Source organism: Quercus lobata, chromosome 2 (assembly GCF_001633185.2).
Source record: "Quercus lobata isolate SW786 chromosome 2, ValleyOak3.0 Primary Assembly, whole genome shotgun sequence".
Taxonomy (NCBI): Eukaryota; Viridiplantae; Streptophyta; class Magnoliopsida; order Fagales; family Fagaceae; genus Quercus; species Quercus lobata.
In genome coordinates this window covers 69,639,491-69,661,385 of record NC_044905.1, presented here as the reverse complement: position 1 = coordinate 69,661,385, position 21,895 = coordinate 69,639,491, and the positions used below count along the sequence as shown (strand labels likewise).

At 40.5% G+C, this 21,895-nt stretch overlaps 1 pseudogene; it reads right to left on the bottom strand.

Annotated features, from left to right (window-relative positions):
* Positions 1-13,033: 13,033 nt before the first annotated feature.
* LOC115976361 lies at positions 13,034-21,576 on the bottom strand (annotated as a pseudogene).
* Between the last annotated feature and the right edge of the window lie 319 nt (positions 21,577-21,895).

The following is a 21,895-nucleotide window of genomic DNA, read 5'->3' as shown; positions in this document are numbered from 1 at the left end:
ATAAAGTTTTATTTTTATTTTTATTATAATAGTATTAATTAAGCTCAAATATTAGTCAATAAATAAAATAATATTTTTATATCAAATGAAAAATAAGAAAAAATAGAGAAAGAGAAATATTATGTGTGGGGCCCGGCCCAAAATAATGGGCTAGTCTAAACTACAGGCCCATCCGAAAAGCATCCTGTCCGCGAAGAAGTCACAGATAAAACATTATCCAAGCCCAATTGCGGTAAAAGGAACCTGTCCGAGGAGTAACTCCTCCTCGGACATTGCGAAGTCCGGACGAAGAGCTCGCCCCAACCATTGCAGTTCATCCTCCCAGCATATAAAAAGAATAAAACCCAAAATATCTCATGGAAAGCTGCCACCACCACATTAAATGTGCCACAACCACCCTCTTGGCCGCATTAATGAGGAAAAGACCCTTGAACAGTACTACCTTGATCACTGCAACTCACAAGGGAGTGATAGGGGCGCCTGATGGGACAGGTGCTCAAGTAGAGGCTTAGATGATCAACAAGTGTAAGGTTCAAATGAGAATGAGAGAGCTATATAATGTAGTGGAGTCCCTCAAAGAGGGGGACGAAAGAAAAAAGAAAGGTATTCTAACTGAAGAAATAGAATCTGCTGTTAAATATCCATCTTTGTGTTCTTGTCCCTGCAACAATATTGTCCATGTATTAGACCGAGCAAGCTCGCTGAGGCTAAGTTCCTTGACCCATCCTCTACAAAACATTTATTGTGGGTTGCGCCTTAGGCCAAGGCCTAAACAAAAGGGTTTGGGTCAGGAAAATCTTGCAACTACAATTGGCGCCGTCTGTGGGAAGAATTAAGGCATCAGCTAGCACAACGGTCGAGCATGGCAGAACTAGGTCCACACCAGAAGGATCCTCACCAAGCTAACTCCCAACAGACACAATCCGCCGAGTCCCAAAGGCAAAATAACCTAACCAACCCAGGCGACAGGGGGAATCGTGAGGGAAGTGTGCATACTATCCGGACGAGTCAGAGTCACACTCAGATAGGTAGTCACGTGTCCCAGAGGCGAAATAGTCACCAGGCCATGCAGCGAGAGATAGATGACCTGAAGAGGAAGTTACGACTTGTGCAGCGAAAACGATCTCCCTCTTACTCAAGCGAGTCTTCTGATGCGGAGGATGCGAGTTACCGGCGGAGGTCAAGGGCCCCCCCAAGTGAAACATTTTCTTGCGAAAGGGAACCACGCCCTGTACGGAAGTATGAGAGCTCGTCCAACAAGGGTTCGGGGAACGATGCTATGAAGAAGGCGCTGGACCAGGTTTCAAGGTCACCCTTCACGTATAGAATCGAAGGGGCTAAGCTGCCTAGACGCTTCAACCAACCGGCGTTCGCCATCTATAACGGCCGAGCAAACCCGGTAGAGCATGTGAGTCAGTTTAACCAAAAAATGGCGATCTACTCACAAAATGAAGCCCTAATGTGCAAAATCTTCCCATCCAGCTTGGGATCAATGGCAATGAGGTGGTTCAACAGCCTGAGGACAAACTCTATAGGCTCCTACAAGCAACTCACTCAAGCTTTCTGCTCCCGTTTTATTACAAACACCAGAGTCCCTCGACCCCTCAGTTCGCTACTGTCCTTATCCATGCACGAGGGAGAAACCCTGAAAGCGTACTCAAATAGATATTGGGAGGTGTATAACGATTTAGATGACAACCATGATGATGTTGCTATCAGCACGTTCAAAAGCGGTCTCCCCACCGAGCATGGCTTAAGGAAATCCCTCACTGGAAAACCAGTTGCCGACGTTCATCAGCTGATGGATAGGATCGACAAGTACAAAAGGGTAGAGGAAGATCAGCTGCAAGGAAGGAGAAAGGAGAAGGTTATCCCCCCCAAAACGAATGATTTTAGGTCGGAACGGTATAACCGTAGTCAGCCGATGAGAGATTTTTCGCGACAGGCTGGACAGAGCAACCCGCAAACAGTGAATGTCGTATTCAGGGAGCCAATGCAACAGGTACTGGAGAAAGTAAGGAACGAGCCCTATTTCAGATGGCCGGGAAAGATGGCTGGAGACCCTTCTAAACGTAACCAGAACCTGTACTGTCACTATCATCAGGACCATGGGCATACCACTGAGGATTGCAGGAATCTATGGAATCACCTAGATCAGTTGGTCCGAGAAGGGAAGTTACGTCACCTTCTGCACCCATCGAGCGGCCATCCCGGCCAAGCAATACAAGAGTCTCGAAAGGATGTGTCCTTAAGACCCCCCACCGGGACGATACATGTCATCCTCGCCGCGCCAGGAAGAACTGGGCCACCCATCCCCAGGGTACTAGCTGTTGATCGGCTCCCCTCCGAGGGCAGGCAAAGGGAACCCAAAAGGTCAAAAAAGGGAAGCTCTTTGATGTTGGGATTCTCGGACGAGGATAAGAGAGGAACTATTCAACCTCACGACGATGCCTTGGTGGTTACATTAAGAATTGGGGGCTTCGATGTAAAAAGGGTGTTAGTGGACTCGGGAAGTGCGGTAAAGATAATGTACCCTGATCTATACAAGGGGCTGAACTTGAAGCCGGAAGATTTGGCAGCTTATGATTCCCCCCTTCTCAGCTTCGAAGGAAAAATTGTTACGCCAAAGGGGCAGATCCGACTACCCATATAAACTGGGTCGGAGGTGGTGGAGGTGAATTTTATAGTGGTCGACGCTTACTCACCCTACACCGCAATAGTCGCCAGGCCATGGATCCACGCCCTAGAAGCCGTAACCTCCACACTTCACCAAAAAGTGAAATACCCATCCAGAGGACAAGTAGAAGAGATCCGAGGAGACCAAGCCGTGGCCAGGAAGTGTATGGTGGCCGCCATTTTACATCAGCCCCAAGCTGAGTCCTCGGTCCAGGAGAGCTTATAGCAACCAGCCACCTCAGCAAGGCAAGGCAATGGGCTGGCCGAGGAGATAAGGTGTGAAAGTTTAGATAAGATCGCTGTCAACAACGACCCGGAGAAGTTCTTTCAGGTCGGCTCTGAGTTGCCTTCTAGAGAAAAAGAGGAACTGGTCAGATTTCTCAGAGAAAATGTCGATGTGTTTACATGGGACGCTTACGACGCGCCGGGAGTTGATCCTAGCCTTATTTGTCACCACTTGAACGTCAACCCCTCTTCCACACCGAAGAAGCAGCCACCCCGACGCCCTTCAAAGGAACATGCTAGTGCCGTAAGAGACGAAGTGGCAAAACTGAAAAAAGCAGGGGCTATCAAAGAGGTCTTTTACCCCGAATAGTTGGCAAACACGATGGTGGTAAGGAAGAAGACAGGGAAGTGGAGGGTCTGCGTGGACTTCACGGACCTGAACAAGGCGTGCCCAAAGGACCCATTCCCCCTACCCCGAATCGACCGATTGGTGGATGCAACCGTCGGACACCCTCGAATGAGTTTCCTGGACGCCTTCCAGGGCTATCATCAGATACCCCTTGCGCTAGAAGACCAAGAGAAGACGGCTTTCATGACTCCCATCGGAAATTATCACTATAAGGTGATGCCGTTTGGGCTGAAGAACGCAGGCTCAACTTACCAAAGGATGATGACCCAGATGTTCGAGCCACAACTGGGCAAGATTATTGAGGTTTACATAGACGATATGGTTGTGAAGAGTAAGAGGGTGTCCGAGCACGTGAAAGACCTCGAAATAATCTTCGCCATCTTAAGGGAGCACCAGTTGCGGCTGAATGCTTCCAAATGTTCATTTGGGGTCGGGTCTGGGAAATTTCTAGGGTACATGGTGACCCACAGGGGAATAGAAGTAAGCCCCGACCAAATCAAAGCAATTAACAGCCTACAGGCTCCTCGGAACCCGAAGGAAGTGCAGAAGCTCACTGGTATGATCGCAGCATTAAACCGGTTCATATCGCGATCAGCAGATCGATGCCGACCTTTTTACCTCCTAATAAACAAGTGGAAAGGGTTTGAATGGTCGGAGGATTGTGCTCGGGCTTTCCAGCAGCTTAAGGACTACCTATCCCGACCACCCATTATGTCCAGCCTTGAGGCAGACGAGGTGCTGTTTGCGTATGTCGCTGTAGCTCCCCATGCTGTAAGCCTGGTACTGATACGGGATGATAATGGGGTGCAGCGACCGGTTTACTATGTGAGCAAATCATTACATGAGGCCGAGGTGCGATACCTACCTTTGGAAAAGGCAATTCTGGCAATAGTGCATGCCACCCAGAAGCTTCCTCATTACTTTCAGGCGCATACGGTCATCGTTCTAACTCAGCTTCCCCTCCGAGCAATGCTTCGAAGCGCTGACTACACAGGAAGGATCGCCATGTGGAGCGCACTTTTGGGGGCCTTTGACATTAAATATATGCCCAGATCCTCCATCAAAGGACAGGTCCTTACAAACTTGGTAGCGGAGTTTGCTGAACCCTCTATAGAAACAATAACCGAGAAGAAAGACATGGATGGAAAATCGGTTGGTGCAATTTCAGCAGGGAGGACCTTGCATTGGAGGGTCTACGTGGATGGCGCGGCCAACCAGAGAGGATCTGGAGTTGGGATAGTTTTAATATCGCCGGACGGCGCTGCCATTGAAAAATCACTGAGGCTCGGATTCTCAGCTACGAACAATGAAGCCGAATACGAAGCCTTACTTCAAGGGATGACGATGGTTCAAAGACTGGGCGGAAGAATAATAGAAGCATTCTCGGACTCCAGATTGGTTGTCGGAAAAGTGATGGGTGAGCTGGAAGCCAGAGATGCTAGGATGGAAGAGTATCTGGGACAAGTCAAACGGGTACAGACGAGTTTTGAATCCTTCAGACTGACGCACATTTCCAGAAGTGTAAACACCCATGCAGACTCGCTGGCCACTCTCGCCACGTCCTCGGCACATAATCTGCCATGAATGATCCTTGTTGAAGATCTAGTCCAGGCAAGTCCCATCAGCAGAAACCCGGCCCAAGTCCATCAGATCAGAAAAAGTTCGAGCTGGATGGACCCCATAAAGAACTTCCTCCAAAACGACATCTTACCGGAGGAAAAACTGGAAGCCGAGAAGATACGCAGGAATGCTCCTCAGTTCTGGCTATCAGAGGACCACAAACTATATCGGCGCTCTTGCTCTGGACCGTACCTACTTTGCGTACATCCAGAAGAATCCGAGTCTCTACTTGAGGAGTTACACGAGGGGATTTGTGGAAGCCACACCGGAGGAAGGTCACTAGCGCACAGGGCACTCACCCAAGGGTACTGGTGGCCGAACATGCAAAGAGAGGCCCAAGAATACGCTAAGAAGTGTGACCAGTGCCAAATATTCGCCTCGAATATCCACCAACCCGGAGGGGTTCTTAACCCCCTCTCTAGCCCATGGCCATTCGCACAATGGGGCCTTGATATTGTCGGACCTTTCCCCAAAGCTGCGGGGAACAAGCGATACATAATAGTCGGAACTGATTACTTCACTAAATGGGTGGAGGCTGAACCTTTGGCCAACATTAGGGATGTGGACGCTCAGAAATTCATCTGGAAGAACATCATCACCCGCTTCGGAACTCCACGTACACTCATTTCCGACAATGGTCTTCAGTTCGACAGTAAGAACTTTAGGGAGTATTGCCGCGAGTTTGGAATCATTAACCGATATTCCACTCCCGCCTACCCTCAAGGAAATGGGCAAGTCGAAGCCGTGAACAAGGTCATAGTGAACGGACTGAAGAAAATACTGGATGAGGCAAAAGGGAGATGGGTAGAAGAACTCCCGCACGTCCTATGGACCTATCGGATGACGCCGCGACGGTCAACCGGTGAGACCCCCTTTTCGATGACTTACGGGGCTGAGGCCGTGCTCCCAATCGAGAACAACTTTCCCACGCTGAGGTCTAACTCGTTTACCCTGGACGGTAACGACGAGTTATTGGGAAAAAGTCTAGACCTAGCCGAGGAAAGAAGGGAAAAGGCCACGATTCATATGGCCTATTATCACCAGAAGCTGAGGCAAGGGTATGATGCCAATGTAAAACTGCGACCTCTAGGTCCGGGTGATCTCGTGATGAGGAAGATTCTCGGCAGCGCAAAAAACCCCTCTTGGGGCAAGTTAGGGCCCAATTGGGAAGGACCATACCGTGTCACATCCGTGGCCGAGATAGGCACCTACTACCTAGAAGATTTAGACGAAAAAACTGTACCTCGACCATGGAATGTAAATAACCTCAGAAGATATTGTTATTAATAAAAATGGTCTAGCCCACGTTTTGTTCCATGACTGTCCTCTGCCTACTGTTCTATTTACGACTGTTCATAGTTTTAAACAGAACCTAAGTCCTGCATGGCTCCTCGGACCACAGACTTAGGGGAAATTAATACTCATGACAATTTATACAAGTTTTAAACAGAACCTAAGTCCTGCATGGCTCCTCGGACCACAGACTTAGGGGAAATTATTACTCATGACAATTATTCATAGTTCTAAACAAAACCTAAGTCCTGCATGGCTCCTCGGACCATAGACTTAAGGGAAATTATTACTCATGACAATTATTCATAGTTCTAAACAGAACCTAAGTCCTGCATGGCTCCTCGGACCACAGACTTAGGGGAAATTACTACTCATGACAATTATTCATAGTTCTAAACAGAACCTAAGTCCTGCATGGCTCCTCGGACCACAGACTTAGGGGAAATTATTACTCATGACAATTATTCATAGTTCTAAACAGAACTTAAGTCCTGCATGGCTCCTCGGACCACAGACTTAGGGGAAATTACTACTCATGACAATTATTCATAGTTCTAAACAGAACCTAAGTCCTGCATGGCTCCTCGGACCACAGACTTAGGGGAAATTATTACTCATGACAATTATTCATAGTTCTAAACAGAACCTAAGTCCTGCATGGCTCCTCGGACCACAGACTTAGGTGAAATTATTACTCATGACGATTATTCATAGTTTTAAACAGAACCTAAGTCCTGCATGGCTCCTCGGAACACAGACTTAGGGGAAATTATTACTTATGACAGATTGGGAGATTATTACTTAAGGGAAATCATTCTAAGGCGTGAGCACAGTCTGGCACCATTGCAACCCTCATTCAAATTCGCTGCCCAACAACCCTTTTTATCTTGAGCGTTTACATTTATCTATGTCGCTGCAAACGTTTATAAAAAAAAAAGAAGCGGTACTAGCATGCATCCATAGAAAGCAAAGCAAACATTCTATATTAATATTTCGAGGACAACACAAAGAGAGGTCCTTACAAAAGAGCGCAAAAACAAGACGACTCTCATTCAAAAAAAAGAAGGGAATACAAAAATTGAAAGCCTAAAAGCTAAGCTTCAGCTGGAGGATCTTCTTTTTGCTCGGGCTGAGGAGGAGGAACCTCGATGGTAGGGTCCGTGGCGGGATCCTTCGCCTTATCAGGCACCGCCAGATCCTGCTCTGAAGCCACTTGGACGCCATCAGGATTCTCTCGAATCTCCTCAGGGTAGAAAATGTTCTCGGGCAGTCTTAGCACCGAATCTGCAGGAACTCCTGCAGCATCAAGGGCATGAGCCCATGAGATGCTGCAGTAGTCCCTGCACACCTCGGGAATCTCCTCGGATAGCCTGGCCTCCGTTTCTTGGGCCCCGAGCTGGCGAGAAGCATTCTTTTCAGCCTCTGTGGCCTCTCGGATCAGCTGAGCCTCCTCTTTGACCCGCCGCAGCTTATCCTCAACTTTTTGCAGAGCAATCTTAAGATCCAGCACTGCCTGCTTCTCGGTGGCAAGGTTGATCTGGGTCGAGTACAGCTCTTTGCGCTGGTCCTCCGCCTGGGTCTCAGCACTTTTCAAACCAGCCTCTGCACTTTTGCGCCGTTGCTCCGACTCCTTGAACTTCTCCGTGAGTTCAAGGTGGTCATGCTTGAGGGACCCCAAGGTTTTCTCCATCTCCGACCGAGACTGGGTCTCAGCCTCAGCCCGGCTGCGATTATCACGACAAAATTCCTCAGCCACAAATACCTGCTGAGTAATCTGCGAACGAAACAAGATTGGTTTAAAAAATTTAACAAGGTTAAGTAAACTAATAAAACAGTAAAAAGATTATTTACCATCGCGAGATCCCTTTTGAGGGATAGGAAGATCTCGGGCTGAGAGAACCGCCTATAGGCCTCCATATCCCGAGGAAGGAGTAGGGGTTGCTCTAAGGCATCAGCCACGTACCCTACCCGGCCTCGGTTATACTCTCGGACCGACGCATTGTAGGGGATGGCAACCCCATCTAGCTCCAACTTGGGGCTCCATGTACGCGAGGTAGTGCGTACTTCAGCAAGGTTCTCCTCATCCCGGCTTTCCGAGGAGTTACCCCTTCTGCTCCTTGGCGCCCGAGTGGTTTTTTGCTGCTTGGTCGGCTGGGCAACCACCTCACCCTCCTCAGGAGTCTCAACCAGCCTTTTCTTCTTCAGGTCCGGATTAACCTTAAGGCCAAGGTCCGAGGAGACCTGAGGGACCACAAGAGGAAGGGTCTGGACCTGTGATTGAGTTGGTCCCTTTGATGACTGACCCTTTGATGACTGACCTTTCCCTCGGGAGGCCATCAACTCCCTTAAAGTTTTTCCCTTCCCGGCCATAGGCTCTATCACTTCGTCCGAGGGATCGTCCGAGCAGATAATGATTGAGGGAACACCAACTGCGGAGTGTTGGTCTTGCTCTCCTTTAGGATCAGAAAGCTCAACCAAGGGAGTTTGCTGAACCTCCTCCTCAAAATAAAACTCGTCTATCTCTTCCTCAAGGGAAAGACGAGATGATTCAGATTCCTCTTCAACCGAAATAGCAACTCCAAGCTTGACTGGCGGAGGTAATTGCTCTGCTTGATAAGGATCTCGAACGCCGGGTAGTACGACTGGTGGAAGATCACGTTGAGCTAGGAACCCGGTCTTAGACATGTCAATCCTAGCCAACCTCGGACTGCCAGCCCTTGTGGCGTGACCGATAGCTTGGAAAGAGCGGCTCAGAGGTTGATAGCCCAGAACCAGATGGGCCGCGCGCAACTGTCCATCCTCAGTAACGTATATTTCCGACCTTAGGAGGTAGTTCAACGCCGGCACGTTCACGAAGTTTAGCCGAGGAGCGACATGAACTTTATCTGCAAACGTCCAAGAAAAATGGGGTTAGTTTATGAAATATTCTAATTGTAAAGAAAGCGAGAAAAATAACCCCCCCAATGCTAAACCCTTTCCCAAAAAGGATTGGCCCTAAAGACGCCGCACCTAGGGTTCCTTCCCGAGTTGGACAATGAATACCATCGAACCACTCCCCTGAAGCAATAAGGAAATCGTTTTTCACGGTCTTATTGGATACCGGGAGACAAGAGATCAACCTAACGACCTCGGATCGGGATTTAAGATAATACCCTCCGTTCTCGATATGGTGACACTCGTACAGATAAGCCACATCGTGCTAGGTAAGGCCTAGGTTCATCCGCTCGTCTAGGACATCTACACAGCCTAGTATCTTGAACATGTTCAGGGCACACTGATGCGGCGTCAACCTATGGTTGGACAGATATTCCTTAGTAATCCTACGCATGGGAAGTGTCATCCCTCCCTCTATGAAAGCAATCATGGGGATAACAACTTCTCCCTCGCCTCTATCTGTCAATACTCCTTCAAGAGGACAGTACTGCAGCCCCACCCCCGGGGGAATGTGGTATTTTGCCCTAAAGGCCTCCATAGCAGCCGGAGTTTTTACTAATTTTTCGAATCTACCCATCTGAGCTGAACTGGAGAAACGAAAATAAAGACCGATAAGAAAAGTAAAGTCCGAGGAGGGAATCGAAACGGCGAAATGAACGAAATTTACTGATACCTTCACAAAGCGCCCAATGGGATGCCTAGAAATCTCTCTTGGAGGAGACGCTTCACGAGAAACGGCTGCGGTTGCTTAGCGGACGCAAGTATTCGTAGATCTCTAGAGTTCGATGGAGCTCTCTGGAATCCTCTGGGGTTTATGAGATGCAGATAAAAAGGAAAACTGAACCCCTCTGATGTCTTATATAGCCGGGAGGAGAGAGAAAAGATCGTTCCTACCTAAAAATTCGAGAAAAAACGATAGCCGTTCGATCCACGCCACACCGTTGGATGAGGGGGGCATAAAGCCTCCAGAAGTAAATGGTCGCGCCTCGTAAATTGTAGCGCGTCCAAAGTTCCTGACCGCACGCGTGCCCCAAGCCCTCCATACTTCCATCCTTCTTACTCACATCAAAACCCCGCTTTTCTCCTTGGAAGGAGATAAAAACTGGAGTTTTGAGGGGCTATTGTGGGGCCCGGCCCAAAATAATGGGCTAGTCTAAACTACAGGCCCATCCGAAAAGCATCCTGTCCGAGGAGAAGCCACAGATAAAACATTATCCAGGCCCAATTGCGGTAAAAGGAACCTGTCCGAGGAGTAACTCCTCCTCGGACATTGCGAAGTCCGGACGAAGAGCTCGCCCCAACCATTGCAGTTCATCCTCCCAGCATATAAAAAGAATAAAACCCAAAATATCTCATGGAAAGCTGCCACCACCACATTAAATGTGCCACAACCACCCTCTTGGCCGCATTAATGAGGAAAAGACCCCTGAACAGTACTACCTTGGCCACTGCAACTCACAAGGGAGTGATAGGGGAGCCTAATGGGACAGGTGCTCAAGTGGAGGCTTAGATGATCAACAAGTGTAAGGTTCAGATGAGAATGAGAAAACTATATAATGTAGTGGAGTCCCTCAAAGAGGGGGACGAAAGAAAAAAGAAAGGTATTCTAACTGAAGAAATAGAATCTGCTGTTAAATATCCATCTTTGTGTTCTTGTCCCTGCAACAATATTGTCCATGTATTAGACCGAGCAAGCTCGCTGAGGCTAAGTTCCTTGACCCATCCTCTACAAAACATTTATTGTGGGTTGCGCCTTGGGCCAAGGCCTGAACAAAAGGGTTTGGGCTAGGAAAATCATGCAACTACATTATGTTTACAACATTTTTTACAATACTTTTATAACAAATCCTAAATGACAGGTTGTTAGTTGTTACTGCCTATTATTGGTGCACAAAAACATAATTTTAGTTATGAGTTCAAATCAAAACGAGTAATATTTTAATGCCTAGGATTTGTTGTGAATGTAGCACTTCAAAAAAAAAAAAAAAAAAAGAGCAATACACAAAAAATTTCTTTACATTTTTCACAACAATTGAGTTGATAAACTTTTACTAGTTCTTATCTAGGTCCACTAATAACATTACATTTTTACTTACAATTACCTCTGTCAATTTGCCACACATCAACATGTGTGAAAAGGTTTGACAAATACTTTCTCAACCAAAAAGAAAAAAAAAATCTATATGGTTTATTTTAATTAGTAATTTTTCATCTAAAACAAGATAATAGAGTTTTGAGTAAAATTTTAAAAAAATTTATATAAAAAAAATCATAGTTAAATATTAAAAATAATAAAAATAAAAATAAAAACCCAATTCATTTTTTGCCTTAGGCTCTTAAATGCATCAAACCTCCCTTATATGTAGTCCCCTCATCTCACACGTCACAGCTAGTAGTTTTGAACTTAGCATCTCATATATATTAGGAGACTTTAAGAACCACTTAGCCAACCCTTGGGGTTGATAGTTAGAGTTTGAAATTTATATGTTTTAAAAAAAAAAAAAGAAACTTTGAAATACTAGTAGGTCTCAATCGAACTATAGCCTAGACTCTAGAATTCTTTTGTATTATTTTTATATTTTAGTTTATTAACTTATTTTATTAACTCAATTGGAACATTTTGATATTTCCAATTAAAATGTTGAGGTTCAAATCTTCCTCCTCACTATCAAAATTTTTTTTTAAATCATTTTTTAAAGTATGATGATACATTATAAAGTTTTTTGTATTTTATAAACTCTAAGAATATAAATAAATAAACTTTTTAATAAAAAAAAATCCAAACGCACCACTAAACTTTGAATAGGTGCGGACTTGAATTCTATAAATAACCAAATATTATTGAGATAAATATCTATGGTATCTCATCATAATTAGTTGAATGAAATTTAAAATAAGATTAGTTAAGAGTTTTGTAATTCAGTGGTATTTTTATTCTCCTCCTTACGAGAAGAATTATGGTTTGAATTCCCCCTCCATTACTATTGTAAATATTAAATTATCAAAAAATTAAAAATAATGTAAGATTCTTGAACTCCATTAATTTGAAATCAATAACCTTTTTAGCCAGAAAGTACTATATTAACAAGAGAACTAACTAATGATGTGCTCAAAAAATCAGAAACGTGATCCATCATCAAAGTTTAAAAAGGTAAATCGAGGTACTAAAAATGGCTATATAAATGCCACAATAAAATGAGCCGTTTAAGAATGAATTAAAATAGCTCAAGAGCTGAAGCTCATAATACTTTATCTGTTGAAACTTCATAGATGGGTTCACACATTCAGTACTTGATGCGGACGGAGAAAAGCAAGCAAGTGAAGCTGCAGCTAATTCCTCAGCCTACACATAAATTTTGAGCAAAATAAATGACACTTGGACAAGAGAGAGAGAGAGAGAGGACAACTATGAGAAAAGACTTAAGTAGCTTTTCTGTATCCAAGTAGTTCTTATCTATGTTACTCATAATATATAGGGACATATAAACTCCACCAACGCTGTTATACAGGGACATACAAAGAAATTCGAGGAAACATTCAAGTTGGAAACCATTCTTAGCATCCTGATGCACACAAACTAACATGTTAAATGTTACATATAATGGCATGTAAGCAACATATCCTTTTGATAAAATCCGTCCATTAGAATTTGAGTAAAATGTTTTGTTGGTAACCATGGAAGTTGTAAATTGAGTTGCAACTTCTTTGCCAATTCCATCTTCAACAGGAATAGGTCCAACCTGATATTACAAATTATTTCATATAACCACCATAGGATTATCCAGCTCATAAGATGCAGAGCTGAACATTAATATCCAACAACTCAACAAATGAAACCAAGGTTCCCCCTAACACCCCCACCCACCCCCCCCCCAAACAAAGTGGATGATTCTCTCTACCAGCTAGATGAGGTGGATAATAATAAATAAATAAAAGCAACAACACCAATAAACAACACAAAATGAGCTATCTGGCTTCAGCATGCTCTTTCCCCTAGAGAAGTCTGGTAGTCTGCAAACACATTTTTACATAACATTACTAGCAAGTAGTAAATATTAAAGATATTGCATGCTAGCATTTATTCTAATAATGATATTAGAAAAAGAGATAATGAATGATCCTACTTCAAAATGCTTCATTAATTGTCAAAGTTGCAATCAATTTTTTAAGTTATAGCCCAACCACATCAGTGCATAAGGGCAATCAGAGCTGGAACATAAAGGTGTACATGACAATCATAACAAATTTTTGCTCTATGTTTTCATATTACTGTCACATTTCATGGCTTCAAACCAAACCTACAAACATGACACACTTATGTGATAGTGTATTTGCTTAAAGCTTCTGAAGAAAGATTTTTCTTTAATGGGTATGAATCATATGAAGCACACTCAATCGAAATCAAGAGAAACAGAAAATACGTATATGTAATATCTAAGCTTCTGAACACATATAACTACAACAACAGATTCCCTGAAGTAACAAAAGCACTCATAACTAGTTGCACCCAAATTAGCATTTCTTTCCTAATCTATGAAACTGTGCATAAGTACAAGAAATTTAACTTTTAATCAAATGAGTTGAAATTTAGAAGTGACTGCTCATTGTTAATTAAAAAATATGTATTTGCATTATCTTCAGCATGCGATAATAATGTTCACAGTGCTGAAACAAAGGAAAAAGGTTTATGAGGAAAAACATAATGCATAGACAGCAATCATGACAAGCAAGGCACCTGATATGTCCACAGATTGATTTGTTGATGTACTTCCTCTACTATTGGTCCACGCAGAACAGTCAAAGCAACCTGAAACTTTTAACAGCTTTAAATTCAGATTACCATGATTATTAGTTCTCCATGGAGAATAAATATCAGAAGGCATCACACACCTGTTCTTCATGCTTTATGGGAAATTTCCATGTGGACAGAAGATATGTGCCCTAGAAATCTGAAAAATAACTCAGAAAGGGATAATTCAACAACTCTTTCAACTTTTAAGTTATGCAATTTCAGAACATAAATAAAAGAGAGGTTGAAAGAGATATGTAACACAAGATGAACTTAAGTGTACCTGAGGATCTGTCACTTCCATTATATCCAGAGTAATAACTGTAAGGTTTCTCAACTGATTCCTCAACCTTCAAAGGATATGACTAAGTGCATTAGCTACAGAATCATTCATTTTCCAGCTTCTTTCTGTATTTTTATTTTTATTTTTTTGTATATATTTTCTTTTGGGGATGGGGAGGGCAGAAGGGGTAAGCAAAATGAACTATTATAAAATGCAGCAATAACAAAAACATTAATTTCACTTTTGATCATAGTTAAGAAAACAAAATTTTGAAAAAAAAATCATGGAGATAGAAAATGTAAGCATAAATTTCAAGTAACAAGTGATTATAGAACTTTCAGGCGTATTACATACCAAGCTTCTGCTATTAACAAAATTTATCATCTTTCCTTAAGTGGTGGAAAAAGTAAGCTTTAAGTTTCCTTGACCAACTTCAACAGTATATTTTTTACTACTCTGAAACCTGTGTACAGATGATCTGGTTGAACCCGTACCTACAACTGAAAGGTAAAACAATTCAAAAACTTATATCGCTACCTTGAAGAATGAATTTCACATTTTTCCACTTTGTAAAAAAAATAAAAATGCATATCTATTGCAATAATAAGAGCAGACCTGGCTTTTTGGCACTTGAAATAGTATATGTGCTGAAACCAAGTGGTGGTACAGACACTGAAAATGCAAGCAAATACTTAGGTGTCTCAGTTGGACTTTGACCTAAATACGCCCTAAAATAGTAGTTCATTGTCCACATAGGCACTGGCAGGCAGAAGGAGTTGCGATAAAAGTCATGAACAGTAACATTTTCATTGATAACCTAAAGAAAGTTAGATCTTGTCAGTAGGAATAAAAGTTAGGCCAATCTAATTACATTGGAACATGTTTGATAATGATGAAACAATGAGATTACCAAAGTATAAATACTGCCAGACCTATCAGAAAATACATGGGATGCAGTCCCACACACATACACCCCAAAGAACTACTGTCGTCATGGAATACTCTTAAAGAGGCCTCTCATTTTACCTTTAAAAATAAAGAATTCTTCCCCAGAGAGAGAGAGAGAGAGAGAAGGGAGGGAGACAATTCATATTTTTTAGTTCTACAGCTTCCACGATTTTAGGATATTGATGAAGTCATCAATTACTAACCTTACATTCAACTGGTCCTGGTCCACATTGAAAGTGTTTCATACACATACAAGTGGGCATTCACACATACAATGCTCAGGCTTAGAAATGTCATTTTAATCACACTGCTTTGCATCATTCAACAAATGTTTCTGGTTCTCTCCATATAGTAAACCAGCTGAAATAACAAATCATTTAACTTCTCATATTGTTCTTTAATGTATAATTTCTTACTCTCAAAAATGAACATGTTCATCTAGCGCATCCCAATTGTTGGTATGAAGGAGCAGGTAAGCAAATGGCTTGTCAACTAGAATGAAGATCCAATACATGTAAGTAGCCTAACTTCTTCAATACATACTGCATGACTAGTCCACACATTTAGATCATTCAAAGAAATGAAAACCATAATTTGGCCTTGAATTTCGAAACACAAGACACTGTTGTAAGAATGGAAGTACTCACAGGAATTTGAATTACATCATTCCTCTTCTATCCAACAGAATTGTAGACCACAACTACCTACAAAGATAAGAAGACACCAAAAAATGGTATTTATCTAAATGGAATAGAAACAATCATAATTTTTGCAAGGAAAAATTATTTTCTTACCAAATTATTTCCTTGAGACAGATCAACAATAAGTTTTATTCAGAAGTGGGCACTAGAAAAAGAAAAGAAAAATAAGAAGATAATAAAAGGATAGAAGAGTACAAACACAATTCATATGTCAAAACCATTTTTAGCTTGATTTTCAAAGTTGATTTATTTATATATACATTTTTAAAAATGTTTCCTGCAAAACTATTCTTTGACAAGAATGTCAATAATTAAATCATTAAATGGCTTGTTAGTTGTTACAAGCATTTATGCCCTAAAGAAGTTAGTATTATGTAACATAGCCAAAAATGAAAGACCAAAAAGCAAATATACAAATATTAGAACAAAAAGTTTCAAAAAAAATTTAATTATCAGTTTAAAATTTTAAATTTAACAGAATTTTTTAACTGCAGAGGGCATTTGGCCAATTATCAATCAATCAAGAGGGACATTGCTCATTTTTTGAGTTAGCGTGGAGGTTAAACTGGACCCTATAGTTTAGGGGGGCAAATTGGAATTAACCCATAATGATACAAATATAAACTACCCCTCTAAACATTACTGCCTCTTAGTCATTTAAAAAAAAATGCAAGGATAATGGATTGCAGTCAAAAAGTACCATATTAACAAGAGAACTAAAAAAGTGCTCAAAAGTAAAAAACAAGATCCATCATCAAAGCTATACGAACGCCACAATAAAATGAGCCCTTTAAGCAATGAATTAAAAAAGCTCAGTAGTTGAAGCTCATAATACTTTACTAGTTGAAACTTCCCACATCCCGTATTTGATGTAGATTGAGCCAAGCAAGAAAGTGAAGATGCATATAATTCCTTAGCCTACACAAAAATTTTGAAGAAATGGATGACACTTGGAAGAGAGAGAGAGAGAGAGAAACTTTGAGAAAAATCACATGGTTGAATTGATAAGCCAAACTCACACCTCTGTGTACCCTATCAACAAACGTTTTGCGTAATCATTAGCCACATGTAGGTTTTCTGTACCAGTAACTCCATCATGATGTTGAAGCATCTGCCAGTGATTCTGTATTGGGCTTAGAACTACTCCTTCCTTTGAAAAACTCTAGTTGCCTTGCGGCCAATTATTCATTAGAGATTAATGAATCTCAAACTCTAAAACTGTCATCAGACTATTCCAATTAAATCCATCATACAAACTGAAACAGTCACATAAATGATATCAAATAATAGCCACTCATTATTTTGACATAGCTCTTCAAGGCTGGTCTACTGGTAAAGTATTTTGTCCAATATGCATTTGCACTATCTGCATAACTGGCATGGTGCATGATTCAAAATTTAAGAAAAGATTGAAGTGGGAAACAACAAGAAAACAGGTAACGTCCAAATGTTAAACTTACAGGAAAAAGTCATCAGTATTGATTGGCCAGGATTTATCTGTAGCATACTTTGTATCAGTATATATGGATGGCGTAGAGTATAGATCATTGACACGCCCATCCTGGAAAGCTAATTAGAAAAAAAAAAAAAAAAAAAAAAAAAGAAGGATGTGAAACGATGAGGCAGAATATACTGACACAACAAAAAATTCAACATTAAAGAGAGAGGCAGAGAGAGAGAAGAAGAAGAAGAAGAAGGAAGACATATGTATGAACTATAACTTATTTTAGAATGTCATGTATTCATGAGATGGAACTATTAACCCATTTAGCAGGACTATAGCAAGTTTGATTAATGTTAAACTCTTATGGCCAAACCTGAATAATTATGTGTAAAGAAATGGGACATATAAAATGAAAATTCTGGCACAGCTTTTAAGATTATATCCTGCATATTTTATCAATCCTAATAAGTTTTAAGGCTAATATAATACAGGCCAAAATTGAGCGCAATGGCATATCCCGAATGCTATAATTCTATATTTTAATGTGAATATAAGTAGTATAAAGTATTTCAACTAGGTAGAATCTCTGTACCTCTGCCATTTATTCTACAGATTCAACCTAAATCATGCTTGAATTTTCCAACCAAGAAACAAATTCATTGCTTCCTCAATTTTTATTGTTAGAATTATGGCTAAGTGATTAAATTTACCATTTCTTAAAATTTTAAACTTTTGGGAGAATTGATAATTTTACATGATATTAGAATAGGAAATCTTGAGTTTGATCCCTATCTTTACTCTACATCCCATTTAAAATGTTAAAAATCTCACGTGTTGGGCCCTCATTTATTAAGGGGAACTTTAGGCCCACATGTGAGGGGAGGGTTAGAATTATAGTCAAGTGATTAAATTTACTATTTCCATTCTTACTGTTAGAATTATGGCTAAATGATTAAGTTTACCATTTCTTAAAAGTTTAAACTTTTGGGAGAATTAGAAATTTAACATGGTATTAGAGTAGGAAATCTTGAATTTGATCCCTATTTTTACTTTACCTTCCATTTAAAATGTTAAAAATCTCACATGTTGGGCTCCACTTATTAAGGGAAACTTTAGGCCCACACATGAGGGGGAGAATTAGAATTATGGTTAAGTGATTAAATTCACCATTTCCTTATGTTTTTGGAAGAATTAGTAATTTGACACTCACCTTATAGTAGATTGCCAACATTATTCCATAAATTATTACCAGCAGCCTTTATTAGAAATATAATACACCTTAGTTCAAATGAGTATCTTATCATCTAATTTGCATTTCTTTAATAAATATGAGACATGCATATTAATCACAGATTATAACTTAAACAATATTCTGTAAAACAATCCTCAACTGAAGGACTTTGTAGAGACTTGAAAGGCATAAGATTATGATGATGATGGAGAAACCATCTGAAACCATCTTTGCAGTTTTAACAATCAGTCACCTTGTTGACATAATGAATGAGTTTGTCCATCTGTCGAAACCATGTGTGCACATACTGATACTTTAAATCTGTTCCCATCCACATTACATGATTTGTTCGAGTTATATTAGTCTGAAAAAGAAACAATTGCAATTAGCAACTATCAGAGGCCCTTGTAAATGGGAAAAGATAATTACTTTTGATGCTTAATTGGAGTTCAAGTTCATAAAAAGTGACTCTCTATAATCTTTAAGAACAAGCCTCATTGCTTTGGCCACAGTCTATTGTCATATTGATACATAAGGGACATCTCCTGAAATAGCTGTAACTCCGATAGATAATTTAGAATTATCATAATTTTGCATTTCCAGAAAATCAAAAGGAGCACTAAAACATGATAAGGCAAACTCAAACTTATGGTGCAACACTTGTGCAGGTGCAACACCTAGACAGGGTCCAAGGTTAAAAGCCTTTAGCCTCTTGTAAGAGTTCCAAAAAGGATACTTGGTTGTGACGTAATGTTTAATATAGATTAGCATTTAGCAAGATTACAAATAAGTCATGATTCATAGTAAGAACTGGCCTCAATCAGAAACTTACTAGTACAAATATAATGAATTGTCCAGGCAACTATATAAATTAAGATGTGAAAATTCAAATAAGAAAGAGGATACCTCACCAGTCATCATGGAGGAAACAAGATATGCAAACATCAAAATTGAAGATCATTTGAAAGAAAACGTGAAAAATGTATAACCAATTCCACTAAATAATGGGAATGCAGATAAAATAATCCCATACAGGGTGAAGAGCTTTTTCCAGTTACCTGTGATACTGCAGGAGCAACAAAGGCATTTATTCATTCTCATCCTTCATCAAAAGAGGAAATGAAACTTTACAAACAAGTAAATACTCAAAATGCTGATAGCATCTATAACAAGTTTTCATTATTTTTACTTGAACTATTGGGGAATCATCATTAACTTTGTAGTAGAAACCACCAGGTGGAGGTACATAATTCTCAGGAAATGCACCAGCAAAAATCTGCACATTTAAGAAAGAAACTAACAAAAAGTGGGAAAGCCAACAAAGAAACAAGACTAAAATCAGTGAATGCTGAGAAACCAGCCCATAACCCCCCTCTCCCCCCTCACAAAACAACAAACAAAAACTCATTCTTTACCTGAGCAGATGAACCAAGGCTCTTGGAACCCTGCCAGACAAATTCAAGAATTTTCTCATTTTTGCATTTAGCCTAATCTTGGTAATCTATCCAACAAAGAAAAGTGAGTCGAATCCAAGCTACACAAATAGCAGAAATTGACCAGTGTTTGTGAGAGATGTGCATGTGGAAGTTTTTTCAGTCATTTGGCTCTTGATCAGTTTTGACTTTATACATTGTATATGCTTTGGACAGGAAAGGGAATATGACAAAGAAGCTTCGAAGCTAAATATAAAGAGAGGCTTACTTCAGCTCCCAACAAAAAAGCTTGCACTGCAGAATGTCCAAAGGGAACAATTTGCCGACCAGTTCTTGGAACAACACCAAACTCCTCTTTGATAAACTGATGCCCAAGGGTTGTCTGATCAATCATGTCAATGTAATGTCTTGCTGCCTCATCGTGCATAAACATACCCCCATTTCTGCAATTTAAAAAAAAAAAAACTTAATAAGAATCAAGGAGTTAAAATATTTTTGAAAATAATCCGCGCTAGCAAACATGAACTAATGATTTTATATCCTATGCCAATGAGCACTAGCTCAATTTGCACCTCCTCCCCCTTGCATTTGCTAGGTGGACCTCCATAGAAATTTAAGAAAAGGAAAAATAGCATGATGTATTTGTTAACTTAGTATGTTACATGAACTTAAGTTGACCCGAGCTCACTAGCTGCTTGACCATATGCTGGATTATCTCACTCTGATTTCTCCACCAGCGCTGGAAAAATGCTTGAATTTATGAAGCATGAGAAAAAGTCATAAAATTAATATTTTATGAATATAGGACAAAATACATATGGACAGCAAGAATTGAACACATGCAATCATCTAATGGCTAGTAGGTAAAACATGTCATATAGGTACCGGAAACTAATATATGATGGTTCCAACCATGGACAAAATACCAAAATTGACCAAGTTTAACCAATTGTTAGCATTTAGTTTTTGGACTTATAGATTCTTAATGACAACCTAGACATTTGATGTAATGCGGTCCTTGCAATTTCAAGACACTGTGATTCAATGAACTGCAATAATACAGTTTAATTGCAAGAACAGCAAAGAGGGCATTAGTGAGACTGAGATGGGGCATAATTCAAAGGCAATAAAAATTGTTTAAAAAAAAAAAAAAAAAAAACTTTCACAATCCCAAATTCCAATTCTCCTATTCTCCTAATCCTATGTGCAAGTCCAGCATAGTCCCATGCATTTTTCATAGTCTCTCCACCAACCAAGCCATGATGCTTTGTTTGTCTACCAGGACAATGTAGAAAAAGAAAAAGAAATAGCAATTTTAAATCTTAGATTATCCATCAAATAAGTAGAAAAAAGCCAACATAATTACTTAGTGTGTGGATTATCATCAATTAAACCAGTAAAGGTTAAAAGTTTAGTTTCCTTCTCTTTCTCAATGTTTCTTTGTCTACCAAAGTCAGTACAATAATATATTATACTTTTAAAAAGAGAAATATCAATTGGACCAAAAAACTTGCCTGTTCAACATAAATAAACTTTCGATTCTGGTCAGCCAATAGTGCAGGCTCTAGAGAATCCAATACATTTTGCACACAAGCCCTCTGCACAGCCAAAAACATGTTTAAGTTTCATCTTCAATCAAATTCATAAAAAAGACAGAGAGAGAGAGAGAGAGAGACCTAGATGGAAATGTTGGGGCCAATGTAGTACTGATCAACTGTCTTGAACCAACCAACATCAACGTGGGTGTGACTGTGACGAACCAAATGGACATTCAGCTTTCATGGGACTATGCCTTCTATTGTACATACAAGTTCACAACTCCTGCTGATTCTCAAAAAAAAAAAAATTTACTACTCCTGCTAGTGGCCCACAACCCATTAAATATACCAAATTTCTCAGTTTTTGCCAC